Source organism: Tamandua tetradactyla, chromosome X (assembly GCF_023851605.1).
Source record: "Tamandua tetradactyla isolate mTamTet1 chromosome X, mTamTet1.pri, whole genome shotgun sequence".
NCBI classification, from domain to species: domain Eukaryota; kingdom Metazoa; phylum Chordata; class Mammalia; order Pilosa; family Myrmecophagidae; genus Tamandua; species Tamandua tetradactyla.
The window spans coordinates 105,495,728-105,514,779 of NC_135353.1; the positions used below are offsets into that span (position 1 = coordinate 105,495,728).

The window sequence follows — 19,052 nt, forward strand, 5'->3', positions numbered from 1 at the left end:
TCTTTTTTTTAGGATGTTATTGGCTATTCTGGGTGTCTTTTCTTTCCAAATGTATATGGTAACTAGATTTTCCAAGTCTTCAAAGTAGGTTGTTGGGATTTTGATGGGTTCTGCATTGAATCTGTAGATCAATTTGGGTAGAACTGACATCTGAACTATATTTCACCTTCCTATCCATGAGCAGGGAGTGCCTTTCCACCTATTTAGGTCTTCTTTGATTTGTTTTAGCAATGTTATGTAGTTTTCTGTGTGCAAATCCTTTAAATCCCTAGTTAAATTCATTCTCAGGTACTTGATTATTTTAGTTGCTATTTTGAATTGAAATTTTTCCTTAATAGACTCCTCAGTTAAGTCATTGCTTGTGTATAGAAATGTTACTGATTTTTGCACATTAATTTTATATCCTGCTACCTTATTGAATTTATTTATTGGATGAAATAACTTTGCTTGATATTTTTCAGGATTTTCCAAGTATAGTATCATTTAATCTGCCAATTATGAAAGTTTTATTTCTTCCTTCCCAATTTGAATGTTTTTTATTTCTTTTTCTTGTCTGATTGTATTAGCTAGAATTGTAATACAATGTTGAATAATTTTGGTTACACAAGGCATCCTTGTCTCATTCTCGATCTGGAGGGAAAGCTTTCATTTTTTTCTTCATTGAGTATGATGCTGTCTATCAGTTTGTCATATAGGCTCTTTATCATCTTGAGTAAAATACCTTTGATTAGCTTTTGAAGTGTTTTTATTGAATGCTTTTTCACTATCAATTGATTTTATTCTCTTTCAATTTATTAATGTGTTGTATTACATTAATTGATTTTATTGTGTTGAGCCATCCTTGCATTCCTGGTATAAACCCCACTTGGCCATGGTGCATAGTTCTTTTGATTTGTTGTTGGATTCGATTTGCTAACATTTTATGGAGAATTTTTGCATCCATGTTCATTAGGGAGATTGGCCTATAGTTTTCCTTTCTTAGAACATCTTTTTCCAGTTTTGGTATTAAAGTGATGTTAGCCTCATAAAATGAGTTAGGTAGTGTTCCTACTTCTTCAATTTTTTTAAAAAGTTTGAGCAGGATTGGTGTTAGTTCTTTTTGGAATGTTTGACAAAATTCCCCTTTGAAGCCATCTGGCCATGGGCTTTTCTTTGCTGGAAGAATTCTGATGACTGACTGAATCTCTTTGCTTGTGACTGATTTGCTGAGATCTTCTATTTCTTCTTGGGTCAGTGTAGGTTTTTAGTGTGTTTCCAGGAACTTGTCCATTTCCTCTAAGTTGTCTAGTTTGTTGGCATGTAGCTTTTCATAGTATGCTCTTAGGATTTCTTTTTTATTTCATCAGGGTCTGTGGCAATGACATCCCTCTCATTTTGGACTTTGTTTATTTGCATTCTCTCTCTCTTTTTTTCTCTATCAGCCTTACTAGTACCATCAATTTTATTGTTTTTCTCAAAGAACCAACTTTTGGTTTTATTGATTCTTTGTATTGTTCTATTGTTGTCCCATTTATTTAATTCTGCTTTAATCTTTGGTATTTTTCTTCTTATCTTTGCTTTATGCTTAGTTTGCTATTCTTTCTAGTTCCTCCAACTGAGCAGTTAAGGCCTTGATTTTTGCTCTTTTTGTCTTTTATCATAGGCATTTAGGGCAATAAATTTCCCTTTCAACACAGCCTTTGCCACATCCCATAAGTTTTGATGTGTTTTATTCTCATTTTCATTTGTCTCCAGATAGCTACCAATTTCTATAACAATTTCTTCTTTGACCCACTGAATTTTTAAGAGTGTGTTATTTAATATTAATATATTTGTGAAAGTTGTCACTTTTTGTGGTTCATTTCCAGCTTTATTCCATTGTGATCAGAGAAAATGCTTTGAATAATTTCATTCTTTTTAAATTTATATATACATGTTTTGTGCCCTAGCATATAATCTGTCCTGGAGAATGTTCCATGAGCACTAGAGAAGAATGTATATCATGGTATTTTGGGGTGTAATGGCTTATATATGTCTGTTAGGTCTAATTGATTTATCAGATTGCTTAACTTCTGCATTTCCTTACTGCTCCTTTGTCTGGGTATTCTATCTATACAGGAGAGTCATATATTGAAGACTCCTACTATTATTGTTGAAATATCTATCACTCCCTTAAGCTTTGCCAATGTCTGTCTCATGCAGTTTGGAGCTCCTTGATTGGGAGCATAAGCATTTATGACTGTTATTTCTTCATTGCAAATTGCTCTTTTTCTTAATATATTGTGTCCTTCTTTGTCTTTTATAGTGCCTTTACATTTAAAGTCTATTTTGTCTGACATTAAGGTAGCTTCTCTTGCTTTCCTTCGGTTACAGCTTGTGTGGTACATCTTTTTTCCATCCTTTCACTTTCAATCTATTTGCATCCTTGTGTCTATGATGAGTCTCTTGTAAGCAACATATAGCTTGATTATATTTCTTGATCCTCTCTACCTATCTGCATCTTTTAATTGGTAAGTATAGTCTATTAACATTCAAAGTTTTAATGTGAATGTATTTCTTGAATCCACCATCTTATTATTTGGATTTTATTTGCCATATGTATATGTTCTTTTCCTTTTTCTCTTTTTATCCTTTAAGTTACCCTTACTGGTACTCTTCAATTTTGTGCCCTCTTCCAGATCTCCCTCTCCTGTCTCTTTTTTTCAGCCAGCAGAACTCCCTTTGGAATTTGTTGTAGAGCTGGTCACTTGTTGACAAATTCTTTCAGCATTTGTTTGTGTGTGAAAATTTTAATCTCTTCCTGAGTTTTGAAGGATAATTTGGCTAGGTTCAGAATTCTTGACTTAGGGAGTCTTTCTTTTTCAGGAGCTTAAATATATCATTCCAGTGCCTTCTCTCCTCTATAGTGCCAGTTGAATAGTCTAAAGTTAGTCTTATGTGGTTTCCCTTGTATATAGTAGATTGATTTTCTCTTGCTGCTTTCAGGATTTTCTGTATCTCTTCAAGATTTGATGGACAGATTAGTATATATCTTGGGGAAAGCCTATTTGGAGTTCATTGGGCTTCCTTGATTTGCATAGTTATGTCCTTTATAAGGGTTGGGGTGTTTCCCCCGATTATATCATCAACTAATCTTCCTAACCCTTTACTCTTTTCTTCTCCTTAGATACCGATGATTATTATATTTGTGGGCTTTGTTTTTTCCATCATTTTCCTGAGATCCAATTCAAATTTTTCCATCCCTTTTACCATTTGCTCTTTTCTGTGTTCAAAATAATTTGCCCTGTCCTCTAGTTCACTTATTCTTTCTTCTGCCTCTTCAAATCTGCTATTGTGTGTCTCTAGTGTGTTTTTTATTTGGTCTACAGCATCTTTAATCTCTGTGATATCTGCTGTTTTTCTATTTATTCTTTTAAATTCCTCTTTATGCTCTTTTAGTGTCTTTTTGATCTCTTTTATGTCGTTAGCCATCCCATTGGTTTATTTAGTAGAGTTATGTGAACATCTTTGTTTAGTTGTTTCAAAGTCTGTGTCTCCTCTGGTGTTTTAATTTTGTCATTCGTCTGGGCTATATCTATCTGCACTTTGATATGTTTAGTGATAATCTGTTGCCTTTGAGACATTAAAATATCTTGATAGGTTTACTTGGAAGTTGATTTCCTTCAGTAGTCTAAAGCTTTGTATTTGTAGGATGGATGCGGAGCAATATGTGGCGCATGGGGCAGGCCACAACAGTGTTTTATGGGTTGTAGCACAGGTATAGGGACAAGATGGCCATGTTATACTGGTGTCTGTGAGCATGGGATGCAAGGCCCAGGTCGTGGACATGTAGTGTGGTGGCCATGCAGGTGGGGTGCAGCTTGGGCAGACCTTGGAGCAAAGAACAGCGTGCAACAGTTAGAGGTAGGGCATGGTGGGAGGTGTATGTGTGTGGGCTGTGTGGCTGAGCAGGGGCTGGTGTGCAAGTAGGATGTGGGGGGGCACATGGAATGTGGAAGTCATGGATATCAGGGTGTAGGGTAGGTGTCACAGAGGTTGGGGCTCAGGGAGGGCAGGGTACTGGGTGTGCCATTGTGGGGGCAGAGGGTTCCAGAAGACCCGGGTTGTGGATGTGAGAGTGTGTAAGATTGGGGCACAGTTCATGGGAGTTGTGGGATGTGAGTCAGGGGCAGGTGGTCTCAGGTGGGTGGGGCTTTGGCATGGGTCCACAGATGCGGGGGTGGGAGTGGGTTGGAGTAGGGGTGCACTCATGTGTAGAGTGGGAGCTATGTGGCACAGATGTGTACATGTGCACTTGCCAGGTATGGGGACAGGGTGCTTATGCTAGGAGGGTGTTGGGCAAGGGTGCATGTGTGTGAGGCAGGAGGTTGGGGTGCAGGGGTCAATATGTCGGTACATGACTGCGTGGTTTCCTGATGGTGGGGAGGATGTAGCTGGGCGTGTGAGCTGGTCTTGGGGAATCAGGGCCTTGGTTGCATGTGTGCAGAGCTCTGGGGCAGAGGCCAGGGTTGTGCCTGAGTGGGCTGGGGGTGGATATGGCCTGGATGTGCAGGTCAGCACTTGCCCAGAGCTTGGGGGGTGACAGGGGTGCATGTGTGCACTTGTGCTGATCTAGGAGGGCCATAAACGGATGTACACATGTGCAGAGCTTGGGCGTGGGGACGGGGTGCATTATGTGACTGTATGAGCTGGGGACAGTTGTAGCCTGGGTATGACGGTAAGGCCCTGTGGCCTAATGCCCAGGCCAATGCCTGTAGGGGCCAGGGTGGGGGAGGTGGGAATCAAGAGGTGGGGCGCGGGTCAGGAGCCATATGCCTGCAGGTAGTGCATTCAAGGAATGCAGCTTGGCTTACTTGCTATTCCCAGTCACCCATCTGTTCATTCCTGAGGGCTCTGGGCTTCCGTTTGGAAAGGGGTACTTTAGGCTGTTTGTACTACCTGGATGTTCTCTGGTTCTCTGTGTCTCAATTCTTCATCTTTTGTAACCAGGGCCTCCCTATGTGGTATAGAAGACTCTCCAGATCACTCACACTGAGAAATCACCACCCCAGTCATCTTCCTGTCCTTTCTCTAGCTGTTCTTTGGAGCATGGGTGAACTCGACCTGTTCTGTTCTACCATCTTCCTGGAACTTCTACTTTAATATTTTAGAAGACTAGATCATGATTTACTTATAGTATTTATGATTATATTCCTTTGTATAGTTTTATTAATGGCTGTTCTGGGTATTACAATAAAAATATATGACTTATCACAGTCTGCTGGTGTCAGTATTTCACAACTTCAAGTCTAATATGGAAACCCTACCCTCATTTAGGTTCCCTTACTTTTTTTACACTTAAATATTATTGTCTCAAGTATAAAATGGCATAGTTTTTGCCATTTTTAGCATTTATAATTTTTTCAATTTTGAATGGGTCTTTTGTTGGTCATATCTGATAATATGAATGGATCTTGGTATTGTAAGTTGGCTATATTTTATATTTTAAGTTGTGATTTTCCTGGTTCTTGATATGATGAATGATTTTTTTTATTATGTCTTAGACATTTTGACTTCTATGTTAGGACACTCTCTGTCCTATGTAATTCGTTTTTGTTTGTTTTTTTTTTTTTTGGCATGCAGGTACCCTCTAGGTATAGCAAATTGGTTTCAGCCCACTTTCATAGGCTTTCATCCAATGACACTCTACTTTTCTGAATCTTCATTGCTATTTTGGTTTTCTTGGTTTATCTCATGGTAGTATGGCATTCCTCTTGCAGAAGAGTTTTGATGGGGTGGAAGGAGCTTCCTAATTCTAAGCAGCCTGGGGCCTTTCAGTAGGGGAAAGGTGTCTCCTGCTTGTGAGGATATACTTTCCACACTGGGTACTTACAGTGGAAGGCTCCCTACTGACTTTGAGAGGTGAAGCGTGTTTCCTGAATTAGGGCCACTTGTTGTAGTGTGATCTCCCTTGTAGATGACCCCTGCCCCATGCCCAGTGTTTCTGAGTGCATGAGTGGCATCTCAAATTTCACAATGAAAGAGTGTCTCCCTGACCAAGACCACTTTTCGTGCAGTTATACCACTTACCATTGTCCATAGTTTTGCCATGACTCTAGGTGAGGGCTGGGAGTGTTTCAACTTACAGAGAAGGAGAACACCTTCTAGTTTAGAACATATGGTGAGGTCATTCCTGTTCATACCCCTGGTGTCTAGGTGGTCTTTGGGTTGGAGAGGAATTTCTGGATGTGGGTGGAGGAGGAGTGTCTCAGGCCCGCAGTGAAGGAGGGTATTTTCCTTAGTTGCTTATTTTCTGCAGGGCTTCTAGTTGATTCCCCTTGCTGGTGGTTTGGGCTCACCTGGTATAGTAGGGAGGTTGGGAGGTTGGTGGTAGTGAAAGTCCTGACATGATCCACATTCATCTGCTGGGTAGGGAATAGTTAGATGCTCTGCTAATTTATTTTCCCTCCAGCCTGGGGTCCTTAACCAGTTCTCTTTCTTATTACCACCTTTAAAGAGTTCCCTTTTAGTTGTCTTTTCAGTTATTTCAGATTTATAGTTGCAGTTAGTAGGGGAAAGCAGGGTGAGACAAGTCTATGCCATCATCTTGTTCAAACAAGAAGTCTCAATTCTATGGGTTTTGGCAAATGTAGAGTCATGTGTTCATTGCCACAGTCCTTTACAGAACAATTCTATCACCTTAAAAATTATGTCAAATTGCATATTTGCAGTCAACCTCTTCTCCCATCCCTGGCTCATCTGATTTACAGCCTCTGATTTGTTTTCCATACCTATAGTTTCACCTTTCCCAGAATGTCATATAAATGGAATCATGTAATAAGAAGTGTTTTTGATCTGGTGTTTTTCACTTAACAAAATGCCTTTAATATTTATTTACTCTTGAGTAGTATTCTATTGTTAGATTAGCACAATTTGTTTATTCATTTTAGTCATTTGAATAAAAAGTTATTCATTTAACTTTTTGTTTTGTTGGGATTATATTGTCTGCTCCTAAGAATGTCATATTTGCTGACAAAGTCATAGTTTAGACTATTTTGAGTCCTTGAAGTAGGTGAAGCTCCCTTACTATGCACAGACAGGGCCGAAATTATTAGCCCCATGTTACAGTGGAGGAAATTGAGGCTAAGAAATTAAATAACCTCTTTATAAAAACACAGTTAGTTAGTGGAGAGCCAGAACTATAGTTGCAGATTTTCTGATTCACAATATAGTACTAGAAAGCATGCAGGACAAGAATGAATATATAGAGAGAAGTCTTGAAAAAAGCCCTAGGGAAAAGAAATTTTGTAGAGTGTGGCCTAAAAAAGAAACAGTATAGAAAAGACTTTGGAAACTATTTTTAGTCATATAAAAGGTTTGCAACTGGGGCTTAAAGAACAGATAGTCTTTAAGCTGCATCAGGAGAGGGCACTCAGTTAGACCTAAGTTGTAAAATGGAAAGCCTGGCATTATTTTACCAGGATAACTTTAAAATTAGATTAGGAAAAAAATTAGATTATAATAAGCAAGAATATGTCATAGAAACCCACCTGCCTCAAGGTTGTGGCCCAGGGCCTAGAGGAATCTCAAGGTCCTATCTATGTGTCTGTGTGTTAGCATATCTGGTTTACTGAGAAGTTGCTAGAGGAAAAACGAATGTTCATAGTGATCCAGCCTGTATGTAATATCATCAGTGCCTAGAATGGCAGGGATGGAAGAAATCTTAAAGACCATTTAACTTAACTTTCTTATTCTAAAGATGGGAAATTAAGGCAAATTGAAAGGAAACGACTCACAGTAGGTCAAATGGGGGAAATGAAAGAAAGGTCTTCTAATTATTAAGTATTCATACTAACGTTTTCTGAAGCTTGCCATCTGGAAACCCATTCATTTGTTTATCACTTCATTCAACAAATATTTACTGACCAATACCTGCCAGGGTCCTGGATAGTTTAGGCTTTACCAGCTTGTGTTATCAATTGCAGAATATTGAAGAATACAGTAATATAAATTTCAGTGGTTCCAGCCTCCATGTAGCTAATTCAAGACCCCAGCCTTTTAAATATTTCATAGAATCATATTCACATGAATTTATGTCCACTCTTGATCTTCATAATCCCTGTTATGACTAGATCTTCAGCCTCCCATATAAAATACCCCTAGAGCCTTTATTATTCCAGAGCTACCAGGTGGCCTATATCAAAGAGGGGGAAAATACCTTCCATCCTCCTGAATTCTTCCTTGGCAGAAGAGTCCATAATCAGCACTGCTTGGGCTCTTAAGCCATTCAGAATTTTCAGAGTCTGTTCTGTAGAGGCTCTTCAATCTTCAAATACGTAGACCTCTGGCAGACCTGCCCATCAGTTTACTGGAAACACCTCATCTGTCTGAATCCCAATTTTGTTTCAAGCTAGAAACTCCCTGTTCTCCTTCCCCTCTCCTCACCCAGGACTTAACACCAGACACCTAAATGAGGACATCAGTTCACCTGGAATCCTTATGCGTTCTAATGGCTAGCACATTACATTGTATTTTGATATTCTTTTTGCTCAGTGGTTCTCAATAAGGGCAATTTTGCTCCACGGGGAACATTTGAACTGTCTAGAGACATGTTTCATTGTCACAATCATGGGGAGGAGTGCTACCAATGTTACGTGAATGAACATTAAGTGAATTAAGAATGGGGATGTTGCTAAATATTATGCAGTGTACAGGACAGTCTCCACAAAAAATAATTATATGGGAAAAAATATCAATTGTGCTGAGGCTAAAAGCCTTACTTTAGAGCTAGAGCTAAGGTTAGAGACAGGGCTAACACATATACACTCCATGATATTTGTGTTATACAGAGGATCTGTATTTGAGCTACAATTTGTGGGAATGTATGCACTAATCATAATAACTAAAGATTACAGAACACTTTTTGTGTTCCAGGCACTATTCTGGGTGATTGACATGAATTATTTCATTTAATCCTCACATTAGCCCTATGAAGGAATTACTATTATTACCTCATTTTACAGTTGAACAAAGAGAAGTTTCTAGTGATGCAGTATAGGATCCTGCTTTAATCCGGAGGTCATTCAATGCTCATTCACTAGAGAAGACTTTGTACTAGGTGCTGATATCACAGAAATGAATGAGCTCTAGTTCCATGCTGAGATGGCCATAGTCAATAACGACTATGTCCATTACAGTTATAAAATCATCTAAAATCTGCACTAAGGCCTCCCAGCCATACATGATCTGGACCTTGACTGACTCCTTCCCTTCTCTAGCCCTTGGTTTCCAACACCATAACATAGGCGGTATAGACTCGAGAGTCTCTTGCTCTGACATTTTAATATTTTCTTATTGTATTAAATTTATCCATCATGGCTTATAAGATGCCTTAGGAAAGGAGCCAGAGTAATTAATTTGGTACACAGCTTATACACAGCTACCTGCTGATTACAAGTTCTTTGGTGATAGCAGCAACCAAGGAGTGAGTTAAGGTTCATGAAGAGAGAGGTAGGGAGGATGTGGAAGTTAAGTAGGTGGCTAGTGAGTGTGGACTGACTGGACTTTGCTGGGGCATATCTGGGATAGCTTCTTGGGGAAGTCTTTCTGTGCTTAGCGGTATCTATTTCTGTATGTCTGATTGGCGTTTCAACCCTTTTGGCAAGTAGAAAATAGCCATAGGTAATATTTATCTTTTGGCATCACTGGTAATTTAGCAAAGAAAAAGAAAATCTGAAGATGGAATGGAGCACAAAGAGAAGAAAGGCCAGTGAGAAAAGGGAAAGGAGAAGAAAGACAAAGGAAGGAAGGTGAAGAGGATGGTAAAGAAAGGTAGGAGATAGAAAGGAGAGGAGAAGATTTAGATAAATAGTAAAAGGATAAGAAAACAAAAGAGAGGTAGAGCAAAGGAGAAGAGAGGGTGAGAAGAAGTAGAGAAAATGAGGAGAGAAAGAAAAAGAAGAGGAAAGGATAAATAGGGGAAAGAAAATATAAATCTGAGTGATTCCCAGGTGGCTAGAGAAAAATTTTAATTATTGTTAATACTCTTAGAGGCTCACAGCTCTATGGAATAAGGTTTTGTTGTTCTTTACACAATTTCTCATGGAATGGAATAAAATCAGTTGAAGCAACACGCTGTGCTAGAGAGAATGGCAGTATACCACCACAGTGTCAGCATCTTTCTTTGCTGGAACAAATCCATTGCCCAGACAAACAAAGCCCTGAGCAGCTGCACGTGTGGTAAATTTTCCTGGAAAAGTTACAGCAGGTTGTGTTTCTCTCTCCCTGGGTATGTTTTAGAATTTTAAATAAGTCAGCCCTTCAAATGTGTTCACTATTTTCTCATTCTAAATCATTCAGAGAAGAATCTCTTCTGAGTCTCCCATGTGTTTTACACAAGTCATACTCCTTCAGAAAGGGGAATCTTGGGATCCTGGTGCTGTGGAATGAATAAGAAGTGAGACTTAGTTTCTTTCAGTTGCTTTGGTTCCAGCTTCTAAGTCTTAATGAAGTTGAGCTACCGGTCCCTTGACTCATGAAACATTATTGCTAGGAGAACATTGGAGATCATCCCATGCAATTCCAGCCTGTGACTCCCAATATACACACAACCTTCCATTTCATAAAAATGTGAATAGATTCATCTAAGTCTCTTGACTCTTAGGGCAGTTTCCTTTCCAGGGTCTCATGTTGCCATTATGAGCTACAAAAGTAGACAAAGCCTAAAATAACTAAGACTAGCTGATTGACTGGCTGATTGGGTCCCAGCTACTTCTGTTCCTATTTTCCTCTGACCAAGTGGAAAAATTATATTGGGGATTCCAGGGGAAAGAGAAGTATACTACAGAATAGAGGGAAACATTCTGCACAGAGGTTCTGAAAACCCCCAAGCATGATGTAGGAGGGGCTCAGGGTGAGATGTCCCATGGGGAAAATAGAAATTGGAGTGGAAACTGAAATGACTCTGAGACATTCCAAGTATCTGAGTGTTCACCATGTAAACCATATGGATTATCTAATTTATTTAATTAAGTCTTTACATTGACTCTATGAGTTAGGGATTATAATCCCTATTTTATAACTGAAGAAATTGAGGCTCAAAAAGGTAAAGTGACCTCACTAATGTCACTGAGTACATGACGACTTGAGATTTGAACTCTGGCTATTCTGAACTTAAGGTGCTGTCCTTTAAATGATTGGTTTGTCTCAGTTCTCAGAAGTTGGCTGTGATAGGATCTAGGACCATGGAATATCTGGGCTGTAAGAGACCTCTGAGACCACCTGGCTCCCTGCTTTTTAACCTTCTCACTTCTAAGGATGCTTTGTATTTAGTTTTTCTCTACTATTTTGAGATAATTTCTCATCAATAAACAGCATCTATTGAGCACTAATTAATTTGTGTTCCAATTTTTACTTATCATGGACATATATGGACTTCTCTGAGAACAGTAGAGCCACCATTCTAAGCTACCATTCGGCTTTTGGGAAATAAACCTTGAAAAACTCTTGAGTGCTGTGCTGGTTTGAAATGATGTATGTATCCTAGAAAAGCCATGTTTTAATCCTAATTCCATTTTGTAAAGGCAGCTGTTTCTTCTAATCCCTATTCAGTATTGTATGTTTGTAATTAGATTATCTCCCTAGAGATGTGATTTGATCAAGAGTGGTTGTTAAAGTGAATTAGGTGGAGGCATGTCTCCACTCATTTGGGTGGGTCTTGATTAGTTTCCGGAGTCTTATAAAAGAGGAAACATTTTGGAGAATGAGAGTGATTCAGAGATAGTAGAGCAGAACAACATAGCTATGAGAAGCAGAGTCCACCAGCTAGTGACCTTTGGAGATGAAGAAGGAAGACATCTCCTGGGGAACTTCATGAAATAGGAAGCTAGGAGAGAAAGCTAGCAGATGATGCCATGTTTGCCACATGGCTTTCCACATGAGAGAGAAACCCTGACTGTGTTCACCATGTGCATTCTTGCTTGAGAGAGAAACCCCGAACTTCATCGGCCTTCTTACACCAAGGTATCTTTTCCTGGATGCCTTCAATCGGACATTTCTATAGACTTGTTTTAGTTGGGACATTTTCTCAGCCCTAGAACTGTAAACTAGCAATTCATTAAATTCTCCCTTTTAAAAGCCATTCCATTTCTGGTATGTTGCATTCCGGCAGCTGGCAAATTAGAACAAGTGCTAACATGGTTTCTGTGAAAAGCTCATAAATTATGTCAAACTCCTAATTTTTCAGATATGAAAACTGGGGCTCAGAAAGGTGAAGTGACTTCTCTCGCCTCACACAGATAGTGATCAAATAGGTACTGGAATCAGGTTTTCTCACAAGTTCTGATCCTCTTCTCCTATGCTAAGGTGCTTCTCTCCTCAAGTAACCTTATCTCAGTTTGTCTTCATCTTTGAGACTACTGTATTTTTAGGAGTTCACCATTTCCTCTGATGCAGTTGTTTCCACTTTGTAAGTTTTTCCATGGAGCCAGTCTATTGTTGTCATTTACCTTGATGAGAATTAACAAAAGGTTTAATATTACTCATGATCTTGCTGTCATTCAATAAGTTGGTAAGAGAGAAAGCAAGGAGAGTGGGAGAAGGCACTATGACAGAAGACCAATTGGATCTGGAGGGTCAGTCTAAAGCTTTGTCTTTCTTCCACACTCCACTTTATGGGTAGTGCTTGACATTAAGGACTGTGAGGAATTCAAAGAGAAACTTAATACAAGATCTGCCTTTGAAGAACCCCTTCTCTAGCTAGGGAGACAGGGGTCACTGCCTGAAACAACTCAGGATTAATTAAAAATTATTGAAAGGGCAAAACTTGAGGAGCAATGTGTGATAGTGCCTAGCATAGTGTTTGATATAGAGCAAGTGCAACAAACGTGTTCTTTTTTCACTGACACAACTTTAATAATTAACCAAATCAACAAATATTTATTGAGGGTCCACCATTTGCTAAGCATTGTCCTAAGTTATGCATCAGCAAACATTTTCTGTAAAAGGATGGATAGACATAGCTTATGCTCTGTGGGCTATGATTTCTGTCACAGCTACCCAATTCTATCATTGTTGAGTGAAAGTACGCATAGCCAATATGTAAATGAATGAGTGCTTCTGTATTCCCATGAAATTTTATTTATAGAAGCAGGAGGTGGGCCAGATTTGGTCTGTAAGTCATAGTTCGCTGGCCTTTGTTCTAGATGTTGGAGATACAGCAGTGTACAAGTAAACAGCTCTTCATTTGAAAGATGCTTACAAACGATTAGAGAATACACTCACTGAGCAAATCATTATAAGAGGTTCTAATGTTTTTAAATAATACCACCTGTTTATTCACAGTAATTTTTTTCTCCATGTGGGAAGGACATAAAAGTTCTGAGCTCATGCTCTAAGTGTCTTGCCTTCTTGCTTTTCAGGAGTCAGATGGAAGTTTGGGATGGTAGGGCAGCATGGAGTAGGGGCCTCTGTAATTAAAATAGCCCAGCTACCACCATTTAAGGACTAACCACATTCTCCAAGTAGTTTCAGGTACTTTGTCTCTCACTGTCTTTTTCTTAATTAAAGAAGTTGTGGATTTACAGAACAACTGTGTATAAAGCACAGAATTCCCATAGAGTTCCCTATTATTAACAGCTTTCATTGCTGTGGTGCATTTGTTACTCTCAATAAAAGCATATTTTTATAATTTTACTGTTTGTGTAGTGGAGTTTCATGGATCTTTTTAAAAAAATATCTTATTACCATGTATACAACCTAACATTTCTCCTTTTATTCACATTCAGATATATATTTCAGTGCTGTTAATTACATTCCCAATGTTGAGTCTTCTCTGTGAAAAGGAATAAGATGCTATGGGAGCAAAGAGTAAGAGGATTTAACATAGTCTGTGGAGTTGAAGAAGGCTTCCATGAAGAGTTGACATTCAAGCTGAGACCTGAAAATGAGTAAGTTTTCTAGATGAAAGGGGGCAGAAAGAGTGTCCCAGGTCCAGAGGCAAGAGGATACATGACACATCTGAGGAATTGAAAGAAGTATGGAATGGCTGGTTTGAGAAAGAAATATGAGGCAGATAGCAGGATATGTAGAGAAATATGTGGTAGAGGTCAGTCTTGAAGGGCCCTGAAAGCTGTGTTAAAGTGCTTGGGTTTATTTTTTAGAGCAGTTTAAGATTTTACAAAAAATATGTGCAGATAGTACTCTAGAGTACTGTGTTATTTTGTCAAAGCTGCTGGACTGCAATATACCAGAAATGGAGTGGCTTTTTAAAAGGAAATTTATTCCATTGCAGGTTTACAGTTCTAAGTCCATAATAATGTCCAAACTAAGGCATACAGGGAAAGATACCATGACTCAAGAAAGGCCTATGGGTATGGAACACCTCTGTCAGCTGGGAAAGCACATAGCTGGTATCTTCTGGTCCTTTGGCTTCTGGTTTCAAAGAGTTTCCACTTTCTTTCTGCATCTTCAAACATCTTGACCTTGTGTTGGCTCTGAGCTTTCTTCAAAATGTTTCCCTTTTTAAAGGATTCTAGTAAACTAATGAAGACTCACCTTGAATGGGTGGAGTCACATCTCTATCTAATTAAAAGACCACACCCAAAATTGGGGGAATCACATTTCCATGGAAGTAATACAGTCAAAAGATCACACCCACAATTGAGTGGGCCAATCTCCATTGAAATAGTTTAATCAAAGGTTTGTGCCCTACAATATTGAATCAGGATTAAGGACATGGATTTTCTGGGGTACATGATAGCTTCAAATCAGTACAGTTACCCTGTACCCTGCAACATTTCCCCATAAATATTTGCATCTTACATTAGAACACTACATTTTTTACAGTTTAGTGAACCAATATTAATGCATTATTACTCTCTAAAGTTCATACTTTATTCAGATCTCTTAAGTTTTTACCTAATGACTACAGGAACCCCTCAAGTATATGACATGACATTTAATTGTCATCCTTTCAGACTTTCTTTGTTTTTTGATGATGACCTTGACAGTTTTGATGAGTATGGAGCTGGTATTTTGTAGAATGCTTCTCTATTGAAATTTCTGTGTGCTGCTCTTTCTCATAATTAGACTGGGAGTATAAGTTTTGGGGAGGAAATCCAAAGAGATAAAGTGCTATTTTCAACACATCATATTAAGTATTGAATTGAAACTATCAACATGAGTTATTGCAGGTGATGTCTGATAGGCAGGTATGTATACTTAAGAAAGGCAGATAGAGAACTCAAGAGAGGTCTGAACTTGAAGAATAAATTTGAGAACAGCATATAAAAGCTATGGCTATGGATGAGATCACCAATAGAATATGTGGTCAGAATAAGAAAAGGAACAAGGGAGAGCCCTGGCCCTCCACTAAAAATGTTAACAGAAGAGGAGAAATTAGCAGTGGAGACTGGAAGGAGCAGTCAGAGAAGTAAGAGTAAAATTTACAGAGTGTGTTCCACATAATCCAGTGGGAGGAAGCATTGCAAGTCAAAGTGTTCAAATCATGCCAAGAATTGGCAAAATTAGGCCTGAAAAGACAATGCTCATTCATTCAACAAATATTTATTAGGTATCTAATTTTTACAAGGCACTATTCTTGGCACTGGGAAAACATTGTTGAACAAAGTGGACAAAGTCCATTGGCTGGCAAGACCAAGAAGTTTTGAAGTCATTGTTCATTTTAGCAAGAACAGTTTCAATGAAGTGGTAGGAAGGGACTCCAGGCCAGAGTGTGCAGAGAAGTAAATGGGAGGTGAGAAGTTAAAAGGGTTGCCATCTCCTCCAAGAACTTTGGCTGTAAAGAAGAGGAAAGAGAGAAGTAGTTGGAGGGGGACATAAGATACATAGATTTTTGAAAATAGAAGAAACTTTACCATATTTCAAGGCCAATGGTTAGTGGCTTAAAATGAAAGAGTTTGAAGATACTCAAGAAAGGGAATAATCACTAGAGTGAGGCCACTGGGAAGACAGAAGGGGTGGAGTCCATAATTTAAGTGGGGAGATTGGCTTCAAATATCAGGCTATCTGGAAAAGTCATTAGCTTTCTTAGAGCAGACAATTGGTCTCATGGTCTTAATATCTGCAGTCCCTGGGGCAGTACCTAAGCTTTCCAAATTCTGGTAGTATAAATGAATGAAAAAAGAAAGGAAGGAAACAAGGATAGAAAGAAAAAGAAGGAGAGAGGGAGAGGTAAAGAAAGAAAGAAAGAAAGGGAGGGAGGGAGGGAGGGAGGGAGGGAGGGAGGGAGGGAGGGTGGGAGAGAGAGAGAGAGAGAGAGAGAGAGAGAGAGAGAGAGAGAGAGAGAGAGAGAGAGAGAAAGAAAGAAAGAAAGAAAGAAAGAAAGAAAGAAAGAAAGAAAGAAAGAAAGAAAGAAAGAAAGAAAGAAGGGGAAAAAACTAAGATTCTGCTTCAGAAGAATAAGACAGCCTTGGTATCTAACTAACATCTTACATAAGAATTCCTGCATTAGTTGGGAAGTTGCAATAGAGTTGTAAACTCCCTTCTTGTGCTTATTACACTTTGTAGTGAGAAGTCCTTAGCCTGAACTGGAGGTAAATCTTTGTCTGTGGGAGTAGAAATGTGGTCTCCAGAGGTGAACTTGTGAATTCAAGAGTCAAGGTGAACATGCCTCTACTGGCCTAGGGCATGATCATGCAGACTGGAAAACAAACACTAACCTTGGAAGGTAGAGCAGTGTGGGTCTTGCTCACTGGCCACGGGAAGGAAATAGTGGTGTCCCCACTTAAGGTAGGATTGTTGAATTGCTACTAAATACATGCCTGGTTACTATTTCACGACAAGATTGCCTGGCTCTGAGAAATAGGAAGGGACATTAATGTGTGGAGAACAACATAGGCCAAAGTCTAGTTAGATATCAAGTCAAGCCCATCAAGTGAGTTTGACAAGGCCACTGTTTCAATTGTTTCTTTTTTTTTATTAGAGAGTTGTAGGTTCACAGAAAAATCGTGCAGAAAATACATAGTTCCCATTTACCAGTTATTATTAATATCTTTCATTCTTCTGGTACATTAGTGAAAGAACATTTTTATAATTGTACTATTTACTATTGTCCATCAATTACAATAGAGTTCACTGTTTGTGTTGTTCTGTTCTGGATATTTTTAAAAGTTAAATTCTAATAACATATACAACCTGACATTTCCCCTTTTAACCACATTCATATACATTAATCCAATGCTGTTAGTTACATTCACAGTGTTGTGCTACCATCACCAATATGCATTATTAAACTTTATGATCAACCTAAATAAATACTCTGAAAAATTTAAGCATTAACTTGCCATTCCCTAACCCCCCCCCCGCCCCAGGCCTAAGGTGAACTTCATTCTAGGTTCTCACCCTACGTTTGCTTATCCTAATTATTTCATTTCAGTGAGGGCATACAATATTTGTCCTTTAATGTCTGGCTTATTTCATCCAGCATGTTGTCTACAAGGTTCACTCATGCTGTTGCATGTATCAGAACTTCATTCTGTTAATGGCTGAATAACATTCTATTGTGTGAAAACACCAAGTTTTATTTATGTATTCATTGGTTGATGCACATTTGGATTACCTTCATCTTTTTGGCAATTGTCTATAATGCTGCTATGGATGCCAGTTTGAAACTGTCAGTTCAAGTCCCCGCTTTCAAATCTTTTGGGTATATACCTAGAATTGGGATTGTGGGGTCATGTGGTGATTCTATGCTTAGCTTTCTGAGGAATTGCCAAACTGTCTTCCACAGTGGCTGGACCATCTTACATTCCCACAAACAATCAGTGAGTCTTCCTATTTCTCAGCATCCTCTTCGACACTTATAATTTTCTATTGTTATCATAGCAGCCATTCCAGTGGCTGTGAAATGGCATACCATTGTGGGATGCTAATAGCTAGTGGTGAGCATCTTTGCATGTGCATTTGTACATTTGTACATCTGTAAAGAGGACTTGGCACCTGTGCTGGCTTGAAACTGTTGCATACCCCAGAAAAGCCACATTCTTTAATCATCATTTCATATTGCTGAGTGGGATCTTTTAAATTAAGTTTCCATGGAGATATGACCTACCCAATTGTGGATGGGACCTATTGATTAGGTAGTTTCAATGAAGATGTGTCTCCACCCATTCAAGGTGGGTCACTTACTAGAGTCATTTAGTAGGGAACCATTTTGGGGAAAGCTTCAGAGCCCACACAGCCAAAGACCTTTGGAGATGCAGAAGGAAAACACCCCCAAGAAATGCCTTCTGAAACAAGAAGCCAGGAGAGAAAGCTAGCAGATTTCACCATGTGCCTTCTCAGCTGACAGAAGTGTCCAGAAGCCAAAGACCCCAGCAGATGTCAGCCATATGCCTTCCCGGCTGACAGAGGTGTTCTGTATGGCATCAGCCTTTCTTTTTTTTTAATTAAAAAATATGGAATTCTTCACGAAATTTCATGTCATCCTTGCACAGGGGCCATGCTAATCTTCTCTGTATCATTCCAATTTTATTATATGTGCTGCTGAAGTGAGCACCATCAGCCTTTCTTGAGTGAAGGTCACCTGTTGTTGGTGCCTTAATTTGGCCATTTTCAAGGCCTTAGAACTGCAAACTTGCAACTTAATAAATTCCCTTTATAAGCCATTCTGTTTCTGGTTTGTTGCATTCTGGCAGTGTGCTGGTGTAGAAGGGATTTGTGTACCCTAGAAAACCCATGTTTTAATCCTAATCAATCTTGTGAGAGCAATGGTTTCTTCTAATACTTATTCAATACTATAGGTTGGAAACTTGATTAGGCTATCTCCACAGAGAAGTGACTCAATGAATTATTGGTTTTAAAACTTGATTAGGTGGAGACGTGTCTCCACCCATCCTACATGGGTCTTGATTAATTTACTGGAATCCTATAAAATAAGTATTTTGGAGAAAGCCTCAGAATGCTGCAGAACCACAGAGCAGAGAGTCCACCAGCCAGTGATTTTTGGAGATAAAGAAGGAAAATGCCTTCCGGGGAACTTCATAAAGCAAGAGGCCTGGAGAGAAAGCCAGCAGATGCTGCCATGTTCACCATGTGCCCTTCCTCCTGAGAGACAAATGCTGAATGCCATCGGA

The 19,052-nt window shown here is 39.0% G+C and overlaps 1 non-coding gene across 1 annotated transcript; it reads right to left on the minus strand.

Annotated features, from left to right (window-relative positions):
* Positions 1-18,368: 18,368 nt before the first annotated feature.
* Positions 18,369-18,475, minus strand: LOC143672208 (U6 spliceosomal RNA). The gene has a single exon (XR_013169677.1). It is a non-coding gene; the product is annotated as a U6 spliceosomal RNA (small nuclear RNA).
* Between the last annotated feature and the right edge of the window lie 577 nt (positions 18,476-19,052).